The 10,658-nt window shown below is 42.3% G+C and overlaps 1 protein-coding gene across 2 annotated transcripts in view; it reads right to left on the reverse strand.

The window, feature by feature from the left end:
• The window catches only part of ZNF385D (zinc finger protein 385D), a 551,565-nt gene extending 544,132 nt beyond the window's left edge, over positions 1–7,433 (reverse strand). Inside the window, exons 1-2 of one of the 2 annotated variants that reach the window (XM_053409979.1) lie at positions 7,021–7,433; positions 6,403–6,509 (exon numbers count right to left, since the gene is read on the reverse strand). The gene's annotated coding sequence lies outside the window, so the exon portion shown is untranslated. The remainder of the gene's footprint in view (positions 1–6,402; positions 6,510–7,020) is intronic. The other variant, XM_053409980.1, reaches the window with a different exon arrangement.
• Between the last annotated feature and the right edge of the window lie 3,225 nt (positions 7,434–10,658).

Raw genomic sequence — 10,658 nt, forward strand, 5'->3', positions numbered from 1 at the left:
AACAAACAAACAAAACTGCTCAGGAGGACTCCCCTGCTGTGAGTACCTACAGGTCCTGTCCCTACCACTCACCAGGGTGGGGCCTGACAGGCCTCATAAGGATGGCTGCCACTGCTGCTGTTGCTGCCCAGGAGAACTTAGAACAGTGCAGAGTTCTTTTTAAAATGTTTTCTTTTTTAGCTTTTTTAATTCTTTTTGTTGTGGGGGGTGGGATGGATGTTTAGTCGGGTTTGGGAATTTGTTTATCTCACATCATATGTAACCAATATATGAAAAAGACTTTACAACCCGAGAAAAGTGACAATGCACGTACTTCTGTAAACAAAGAAAGTCTTCAATAATAATTATATATATATAAAAAAGAACATAGCCATCGTGGTCAGTAGTGCCAAGTCCTAAAAATATTTACTGTTCACCTTTTTTAATGAAAGCATGTCAGTATCAGCTGCAGCAGGAATAGGAAAAGTTCAAAAAGTTGTTAAAATAGTTCAAGAATGGCCTAGAATTGATCTTTTTAAAATTGAGAAGTTAATTTGTCACTTTTCTTTTTTGTTGTATTCATTTCAAAGAGCTTTTTTGTTCAGCCACATAGCTGAAGTGCTCTACAAAGCTAAGGTGTGCTCCACAAATAAGGCCTTTAAGGAAATATGAAACTGCAGTAAAACCACAGGGTCCAGTAACAGCATTTTGAGTATATTTTTGTGGCAAAATAACAGCATGGAACTATCAGATGAGCTAATAAATTAGTTTGTACTGGAAAGCTCTTCACATACATGCCTACATGCCAAATCCAAGATTGGGAAAGTCTAGCTTAAAGAACCTTGTTGTGGCTTCAGTTAGAGATTCTTGACATGCAAAATCTGTACTCTTATTGTGCTTTGAGTACTTCTACCTACATTAGCAAGGTCGTCACTGAATCACTTGCTATTGTTGAACTAAAACTGGAAAACAGAGTTTATGGATATTTCATATCCTGCAAAATCCTTCCTTGGCAGTGTCCTGCTTCTTTGCAGAACTGTGTTTGTTTGTTTGTTTGTTTGTTTGTTTGTTTGTTTGTTTGTTTGTTGCAATAATAATAATAATAATTTATTATTTATACCCCGCCCATCTGGCTGGGTTTACTCAGCTACTCTGAGCGGCTTCCAACAGAATATTAAAATATAATAGTCTATTAAACATTAAAAGCTTCCCTAAACAGGGCTGCCTTCAGATGTCTTCTAAAAGTCTGGTAGTTGTTTTTTTCTTTGACATCTGATGGGAGGGTGTTCCACAGGGCAGGTGCCACTACCAAGAAGGCCCTCTGCCTGGTTCCCTGTAACTTGGCTTCTCGCAGCGAGGGAACCACTAGAAGGCCCTCGGCACTGGACTTCAGTGTCCGGGCAGAACAATGGGGGTGGAGACGCCCCTTCAGGTATACTGGACCGAGGCCGTTTAGGACTTTAAAGGTCTACACCAACACTTGGAATTGTGCTCAGAAACATACTGGGAGCCAATGTAGGTCTTTCAAGACCAATGTTATGTGGTCTTGGCGGCCGCTCCCAGTCACCAGCCTAGCTGCCGCATTCTGGATTAGTTGTAGTTTCCGGGTCACCTTCAAAGGTAGCCCCACATAGAGCGCATTACAGTCCAAGCGAGAGATAACTAGAGCATGCACCACTCTGCGGAGACAGTCTGCGGGCAGAATAATGTTGGGGAAGAAGAAAAAGGAGAGGAAGTGGTAAACTTATATTCTTAGTGTTTATGTGGGGGTTTTTATGTCAGCATCATTTGGGTAGGTTCTTTTTCTGTTTGTTCATTATGTTTCCTCAATGGTGAAAGTGGTTGGGTGGGGACCCCAGGGCATGGTTGGTTGTGTTTAGTTGGCTGCAGTGAGATTTGTTTGCGTGGTGTGGGGAGTTGTTGGGTCAAGTTAGCCAGATTGTTTGTATGCTGTCGGTGGGTTCTTATTGTCCTGTTGGGCTGCATACGTGATAAAGGTGAGCCATACTGGGGTAAAGGTATCCTCCTCTATTTGTCCCACTGTCACTTTCAGTCTATTGGCTAGCTTTTCTAGTAAGGCTGTTTCCCATACGATTTGGTACCTTTGTTTCATGTTCACTCCTGGCAGGTCTCTCTCCAGTGTCTGGGAACTGCAGGTGATCAGAATGCTGTTGCACTCAGGTTCTATTTGCAGGCTCCCTATCTGGTTGGCCACTGTGATAATAGGCTGCTGGACTAAATGGGTCATTGGCTTGATCCAGTAGGGCTCATCTTTCCTTACGAGAAGCACTGGGCAAGGTGACTACAGCCACCACCATCTTTATTCCCTTCAATGCTTCTGGGCCCTGTTCCTAAAGTACATAACATCAGGGCTCAGTAGAATTAGTGGCGGATACTACAACTGCCTCATCTTGCACCTTTTTCTGCACCAGACTGAGTACTGGGCGGCCAGAACTACCCACCCACCCCATTTCCTGATAAGCTCTCTTTCGTGAGGATTACAATAATATTACTGAGGGGCCCCCCCTCAAAATTGATACTAGCACTGAGTAAATATATGTCAGTTCCTTTAGTACTCAGATGCAACTCAGATTCAAGAATAACAAGGCCAACAGAAACACTAACAATAGCTAATACCAACACGCACCTTAAATGCTCTCTGAATATTTTAAAGCTCAAGTAGGTAGATGCATCTGTTTCAGAAATTCCCACTTATACAGAAGTGAAAAGGTGTGAAAAACTAAAAGGATGATATAACACTTATCTCTCACTTGTTATTGAAATTAAAATGGACCACATCTAAAACAAAGCATAGCCCTACAAGCTTTATGCTTGGATAATGTAATTCAGCCATAGTCTTATAAGTAAAAGTAAATAAAATTAAATGACGTGTTCCCTCAGTTTGTTTGGGAAGCGTGTTGTCAAATTATGCACAGCACATATAAAACGTTTTACAGTGGCAATTCGAATGTATATCAAAGCTTACTTGAAGAAAATGGGGGATCTCTATGTTTACTTCAGTTAGATTAGATCCAAGGTGAAGATAGCCATCTTTCTATTAGCCTCCCCTCTGTATGAAGAGAGGGGAGGAAATGTGTATCCAGTTTTTCTGTTTGTCTTACTCTCTGTACACTGACCAATCCACAACATTACAATTCCTGGCCAATTTCTGGCTCATTACTGGCCTCAGTAAGCAGAAGCAGCTGTGATACTTATAGTTTTGTGATCCTTCACCTCATGGGAAACGTAACATAGCAAGCCGTTTAGCTGATCTCCACTGCATTTGGACAAGCAAAGCAATACAATCAAAGTGGAAAGATTCATAGAGTTGAAACACTTTCAAAAGCGAATTGTATTTGTTTTCTCAAAAGGAAAAATAAACTTGGGCTCAGTGGTTACAGGCTGGAGGAGTAGTTGGTGTCAGTCAAATATGTATTACTAACCAGTTAGATAATTACAAGTACAAGCTAGTGACTCCAAAAGAATTAGGATTGCATAAATCTTGATAATCTTCTAAAGCTAATCCCATCACAGCTTCACTCACTTCTCCCTGACCTATCCAGAGCTCCTTCTGCCTGCCTGCACCACTTATACAAATCTTTCTTATCAACCATGATAAACAGAACCTCCATGTGCAGATGCAGTATATCCCTGAAAACCAGTATGCTGCATCTGTAAGCACTCTAGTATTTGGCGGGAAACAGAATGCTGAACTAGATAATAGAGATATACAATCTGCTCAAAGCCAGAAACTGAGTTCAAGACAGAAATGTGGTGTGAAAGCCAATTCCACCAAACCACTCATTCAATCTCACATCTCCTGCTGCAAAATTCATTTTACTGATGCTAGGGTGGCACTGTGGTGTAAACTGAGTCTTGGGCTTGCCGATAGGAAGGACGGCGGTTCAAATCCCCACAACCAGGTGAGCTCCCATTGTTCAGTCCCAGCTCCTGCCAACCTAGCAGTTTGAAAGCACATCAAAGTGCAAGTAGATAAATGGGTATTGCTCTGGTGGGAAGGTAAACGGCATTTCCGTGCGCTGCTCTGGTTTTGCCAGAAGTGGCTTAGCCATGCTGGCCACATGACCTGGAAAAACTGTCTGCGGACAAACGTCGGCTCCCTTGATCAGTAAAGCGAGAGGAGCGCTGCAACCCCAGAGTTGTTCGCGACTGGACTTAACTGTCAGGGTTCTTTTACCTTTTTTTTAGGGAGGCTAAGGGGCCATTTACAAATCTGTTTGCCTTTTAAAGTGTGTGTGTGTGTGTGTGTGTGTGTATATATATATATATATATATATATATATCCATATATCTATACACATACATATATAAAGATGAGTATTTGGGAGAGGGGAGAGCAGGCTGAAAATAACTGTGAACAGGTGCCTCTCCCATTTGCTCTAAGAAACAAGGAGCAGGCTAATTCTATGGATCCACTACCACTTGTTGATTTGTATGGGAAACAATTACTTTTGGTATCTTCACTTGTAATTAGCAAATTACATTGTTTGTGCTTTAATTTACTTACTATTTTTATCCTATCCCAAGCGCAAGAATTAGGAGATTAGAATATAAAGAGTTCATTTTCTCCAAAGTTCACAATGCACTTTGGGTTTCATTCAAGAGGGTTTTTCCATTTTTCCATCCTGACCAGTATAATCCATTTTGATGTCTTCTTCTCTGATATACTATAGGCCAGGTGTGAGGCATCTTTGGCCCTCCAGATGTTGCTGAACTACAACTCCCATCAGACACAGTAAGCATGGCCAATAGCCAGGGAGCTATTGTCTGGAAAACCAAAGGCTCCCAACACCTGGCATATACAATTAATAACACAAATTCCTGCCATTTACTCATTACTATTCCCCATGGTTTAAGATACACCACATTCTACCAACCAGCTTAAATCTGCCCCCACATGCATATCACCTAACATCCCACGCAGGGGTCCGCAAACAGCATTGTGTGGTAACTTGTAACATAACAGCAAGTATGGAAGAAGGATGTGGTAAAGGAAATAAATCAACTTTCTCAGACCTCATGACAAGAAACATCTAGGCCTTTAGAAGTTTGTCTTTTTATATGCTTCTTCACAGATTAGATCTGTCTTTTTTGTCAGGTTTCTTTTGTTCCAACACCATTGTCCTCAGCCCTTAACCATGCATAATCTGCCTGACTTCCTCTGAAACACAGCATCATATAGGATGATACGCAACTGGAATCAACCATTCTTTACAACACGATAGACAAATATAAGTACTGTATTTTAACCAAGAGCTTTGATCATATACTTCAAGTTACAAAAATATAAACAAAAATAGCTAAAGACAATGTGTTCCTCTGAGGATTTTTGTATTTCCGCCTTCCTTCTGCTCAGAGAGGGGAGAACTTTTAGTTCCTGTACTTGTTTAAGGGATAGCTAATAGTCTGATGACAAATCATCCAGTTATACATAAAAGGTAAGGGTCCCAAGTATGGAGAAGGTTCTACTTTTTGCCCCACTATTTTACTGATTTCTTGACACTAAATACTGATTTATTTTATACGCCAGAATTTTGGTGAAGCCATCAAAACATGTTATTCATTCCACCCACTTCATCCTTAATATATTTTATCTTTATTCTTTAGGATGCTGCTTCCTTTGTACAATACTTGAAAACGGTGAAGCTTACTGATTTCACATTGTTATTCAAGGGTAACTCTCCCTCCCCATTGTGGTTCCACTTAAATAATACTTGATTGTGAAACTGCTTTCTCGCAAAGGAGAGGAGGAGCAGCAGAAGATGCTTGAAAAGAAAACTGAGAAAGATTACTATGATGTTGAACAGCGCTTGTCACGTCTGCATTTTTGGATAATTAATGTTTTTGACTAATTTTATGAACAAGTATAATCTCGTATTTCAGTGCTTCTGAACAAATTACGAAGTCAAACACAACATTTCTGTACACCTTTACATTATTTAAATCCCCTACACTTTGCTTAAAGATTCTTCTTCCCAGTGGAAATTAGATACTAATTACTTTTGGTGAGGAATCTTTTTTTTTTTTTAAATAGAAGGTACTTCTTCTGTTTATTTATATTTATAGCCATGTACTAAAAAATGTTCTCCAATGCTATGCTGTTAGCAGTGACACTTATTGAGTAAAGTGATGTTTTAAAAAAATCAAAAGTATACTTCAAACATATCACAGTAAAAATAAACTTGTAATACACTTGTCTCCCAACAAAGATCACCACCAAACCCATCCCCATTCCCACTATCATGTACTGTAATTCTAAAGGTTCTGCCTCAGTATGCTGTGCTGACTTTATAATAGCCTGTTCAACAGTGTTTTTGAAAACAGAGTATTATTTTGGTTAGATATAGACTAGGAAATCATCACTGTACTGTTGTATTAATAACAGTTCAAAATTAAGCTTACCAGCTGCAGCACATGATATGGCAGCCTCTAAAGCACTTTAGTGTGTGTTGGGGGGAGTGCAGTCAAGGAACACATCTCTCCCACGCTAGTTAAATCTTCTGGAATCCCTGAGAAAAAAGAGCTGAATCAGGAAGAATGACCATTCTAGTTCCAGACAAGATTAAAATTTGCATGTATTTAAAATACTTATGACACCCATAGAATTCAATACAATAACATACAATATAATATTAATATTTTGCAAACTTCCGTGCACAACAGCCTAGGCTATTAAAAAAAAGAAATCCAAACAGATGGCAAACTCAAGCTGAGACACAAGAGGTTTGCCCAGTGCCATCCAGCAAGTCTCAAATGCCCACACCTAACAGTCTGTCCTCTTGTCCATGTTGCCTTTGTCTTGCATCTGGGGCTTTCAGCCACCTGCTTAATTTTGGTTGGGGCTTCTGAAAACTGACTCTGTCTAGTTTATTCTGTCATTCAACTGTTTATCCATTCAGTCAAAAGTTCTGTAGTCTAATTCAGACATTATATTTTGTCATCAGGAAGTAACTAACCATCATCTTTTCCATCACTGATTTTCCATGCAGCTGCACATGTGTGGAACAAATTTGTTCTTACCTCTTGCAAATATGAAGAGATGGCCTGCATAGAAAGAGTTCATCTCAAGGTAGGTGGACTGACTTTCCATTCTGCCCAATTATTCTTCACTGCTTTTCTTTCAATTGCTTTCCCAATATTGGGGTCAGGGGTCAGTACTGTGGCACAGCTACCTTCAGGCCTGATATTCAAGAAGGCCCACTTGGGATATTGGGGGCTTTGCTGGCTGAGTAGGGGTTCTGCTCTCTGCCAGGCACAACACCATCACTGATCCTACTCTGACTCAAAAGCATACCCTCCAACATTTTTCTGATGAAAATAGGGATGTCCTATTCCATGATGATGATTTTATTATTGATACCCCGGCCATGTGACTGAGTTGCCCCAGCCACTCTGGGCGGCTTCCAACATATATAAAAACATAATAAAATATTAAACATTAAAAAACTTCTGTATACAAGACTGCCTTCATATATCTTTTAAAAATGTAATTGTTACTTATCTCCTTGGATGGGGTAAGGGGGTTGCATAACTCCATACCCTCCAAAATTTCTCCAATGAAAATAGGGACGTCCTAAGGAAAAGCGGGACTTTCTGGGATCAAATCAAAAACCGGGACAGCTTCTGTAAATACAGGACTATCCCTAGAAAATAAAGACACTTGGAGAATCTGCAAAATGCAGGGTGGTACAAAGGCACCGCTCAGAGAGAGGGGCCTCTGCTCATTTCCTTACTCTCTTTCTCTAGGGTGGCACAATCCCTATTTTTGATTATTTATTTAACAACATTTCTATACGGCTTGATTGTGGGAGGGAAACCTCAAAACGGTTTACACTACAGTACCAGAAAACGATAGGCAAGTGAGCACAATCTGTGCTTGTGCAAGGTGTAGCCACCTCATCTTCTCGTGTACTCTCTGGGTGGTGCACTGGTGGAGATATGGGGCCCAACCCTCCCTATTGTGCCACCCACAAAGAAAGAGAGGGTGAGAGAGCAGAACAGGTAGATAGATGATCCTGCAGCAGCAAAAGCTTCTGCTTGCTCACGCTGCTTGCACCAGAGAGTCTGGACAAGCTGATAGAGCCTCTCTGTGTGTGCATTTACACAGGCAAGAAATCAGAAGCAACAACTGTCATTGCTTGCCACCGTTACTTGCCCAACCAGCCTTGGCATGCTACTAAGTAAGGGTGAAGACAATTATTCAGGGGCATCAACTGTTCCCACAAGGATCAGCCTCTTCCTCCTTCTCTGTCTTGTGTGCCCTCATTAAAGGCAGCACTGCAAGCGAAACTGAACCAAATCTCCACACCACTTCTTGCCCACTTGCCCTTGATCTCTGGGCTGCATACTGGGGAGGAAGGGGCAAAAAAATGGCTGCAAGGAGCAAACGCTGCTCTTCCTCTGCCTAATGATCCTCTGCTCTCTGGGCATAGTTACTGAGCGAGCAGAAATTACCACCGCTGCCTATACTTGGTTGTCTCTTTCCTGGCAGCACAGCAAAGAGGACCCTCACTATTTCACCCAAAGAGCGCTAAAGCGACCCAAGGGCTGGCCCGATACATTTTGACACCTGAGGCAGACCTGAAAACGGCTTCCCCCTCAGCTGCCAGGGAAGATCTACATCCACGATTCCCAGTGTGGGGCACACTCGCCACAAGAGGGCTATTTGATTTTTAAGGGGGGCAATTCAAGAATGACTTATTAACACTGATTTATTTATTTATTTGCATTTCTTATGGTTCTACTTATCTTGAGGTGAGTTCAAATTGTATTTTAAATTTGTTAGGTACCTTAATTGTATAGTAATTAAAATGACCAAAGTGTTACAGAAAAAGTTTCCGTTAACATTATTTTATATTTGTGCATTTCAGTTCCCTATTACATGTTTTGAAGCTTTATTTGCTATTTTTCATATTCGTATTATTATTAACAATTTCTTGGTGATTTCTTCCTCGGTACTTCAACTGTCCTTTTGTTCTTTTATGTTTCTCTTTCATGGATGTCATGTTCTTTGGAAGCTTGTTTAAACCAAGTTAATGGCATTTTAGACTTCCTCCATGTGAATAGGAGTTCACTTTTTGAATAATAAGAATTATATGTCATGGGGGGGGGCATCAGGAATTTAGAGATGCTTAGGTGAGGCATGACCAAAAAAAGATTGGGAGCCACTGATTTACATCAAGAACAATGGGGACAAGGGAGCCATTAGGATCTCCTGAGGCAGTCACCTCACCCCGGTCGGTGGGCCTTGCTCCTTGCACAACCAACTGCCCCTGTCCTCTGAGGCATCTAAGCGGCCACCATGACAGAACAGGGGGTCTGGCCTAGGTGGGACCCAGCAGGTCCTTCCTGTGCTAGTCAGAGATGGCAGCTCTCTCAGATCAGACCCCCTTCCACACCTCAGGGACATACAGACAGTACAGTGGTACCTCGGGTTACATACGCTTCAGGTTAGACTCCACTAACACAGAAATAGTACCTCGGGTTAAGAACTTTGCTTCAGGATGAGAACAGAAATCGTGCTCCAGTGGCTAAAGTGGTGCTTCAGGTTAAGAACAGTTTCAGGTTAAGAACAGACCTCTGGAACAAATTAAGTACGCAACCAGAGGCACCACTGTAGACCCTTCCAAGTGTCCCTTTTTCCCAGGGACAGTCCTGGAATTCTGGAATGTCTCGCTTTTCCTCAGGACGTCTTTAAGTTTCCTCAGAGAAATTTCCTCAGAGAAATGCTGGAATTGTTGGACGTCCCTATTTTCACCTGAGGAGAAATGTTGGGAGTTATGCACCCACAGGGCCAAGGAGATAGGTAACAATAAAACCTTTACAAGTCACCTGAAGGCAGAAACTTTTTAAAATGTTTCATATTTTATTTATGTATATATGTGTGTGTGTACTGTATCTTTGTTGTTGTTTAGTCGTGTCTGACTCTTCGTGACCCCATGGACCAGAGCACGCCAGACTGTATCTGTACTGTATCTACATCACCTCCAACTTTTACATATATATATACACACACCTCCAACTTGTGTGTGTGTGTGTTTTGGAGGCGTAGACCGCTAAATAGTCGCTTTGCTCCAATATATCCTTGGTTGGTCTCTGTTCTTCTCCGACCGATAGAAAACCTTAGTGGTCTCTATACGGGCTCCTTGGTGAACCTCATATAGGGAAAGGAGCAAATTTTATTTCTATAACAGGCCACCCAGAGTGGCTGAGGCAACTCGTTCAGATGGAGGGGGTTGTTGTTGTTAAGTATTTGCATCGGTGAGAGAGAGAGAGAGAGGCTGAGAGAAAAGTGGAAGAGCCCGACGTCTCCTGGAAGAGGACTGTGGGCTCTGGAGGTCGAACAACCAAGCGCCCCCTCTCCCCTTAAACTGGCGCCCTCGCGCGCCAGGCTTCCCAACCGCCCTCAGCCCGCCGCTGGGGAGTCGGCGGCGGCCTCCTGGCCACGCCCCTTCCCCGCCGCTCACCGCGGCTCTGCCCACTCAGCACCTCGCTCCCTTTTCCTTTCTCCTGCGCTTACCCAGCCTCCTCCTCCTCCTCCTCCTCCCCTCAGCCTCCCTTTCTCTTTAAAACTCGTGCTTCCCCTGCCCCCGCCCTGCGGCCGCGCGCGCAGGCGCGTTCTCTCTCTCTCTCTCTCTCTCTCTCTCTCTCTCTCTCTC

The sequence above is a fragment of the Podarcis raffonei genome, chromosome 12 (assembly GCF_027172205.1).
Source record: "Podarcis raffonei isolate rPodRaf1 chromosome 12, rPodRaf1.pri, whole genome shotgun sequence".
Lineage (NCBI taxonomy): Eukaryota > Metazoa > Chordata > Lepidosauria > Squamata > Lacertidae > Podarcis > Podarcis raffonei.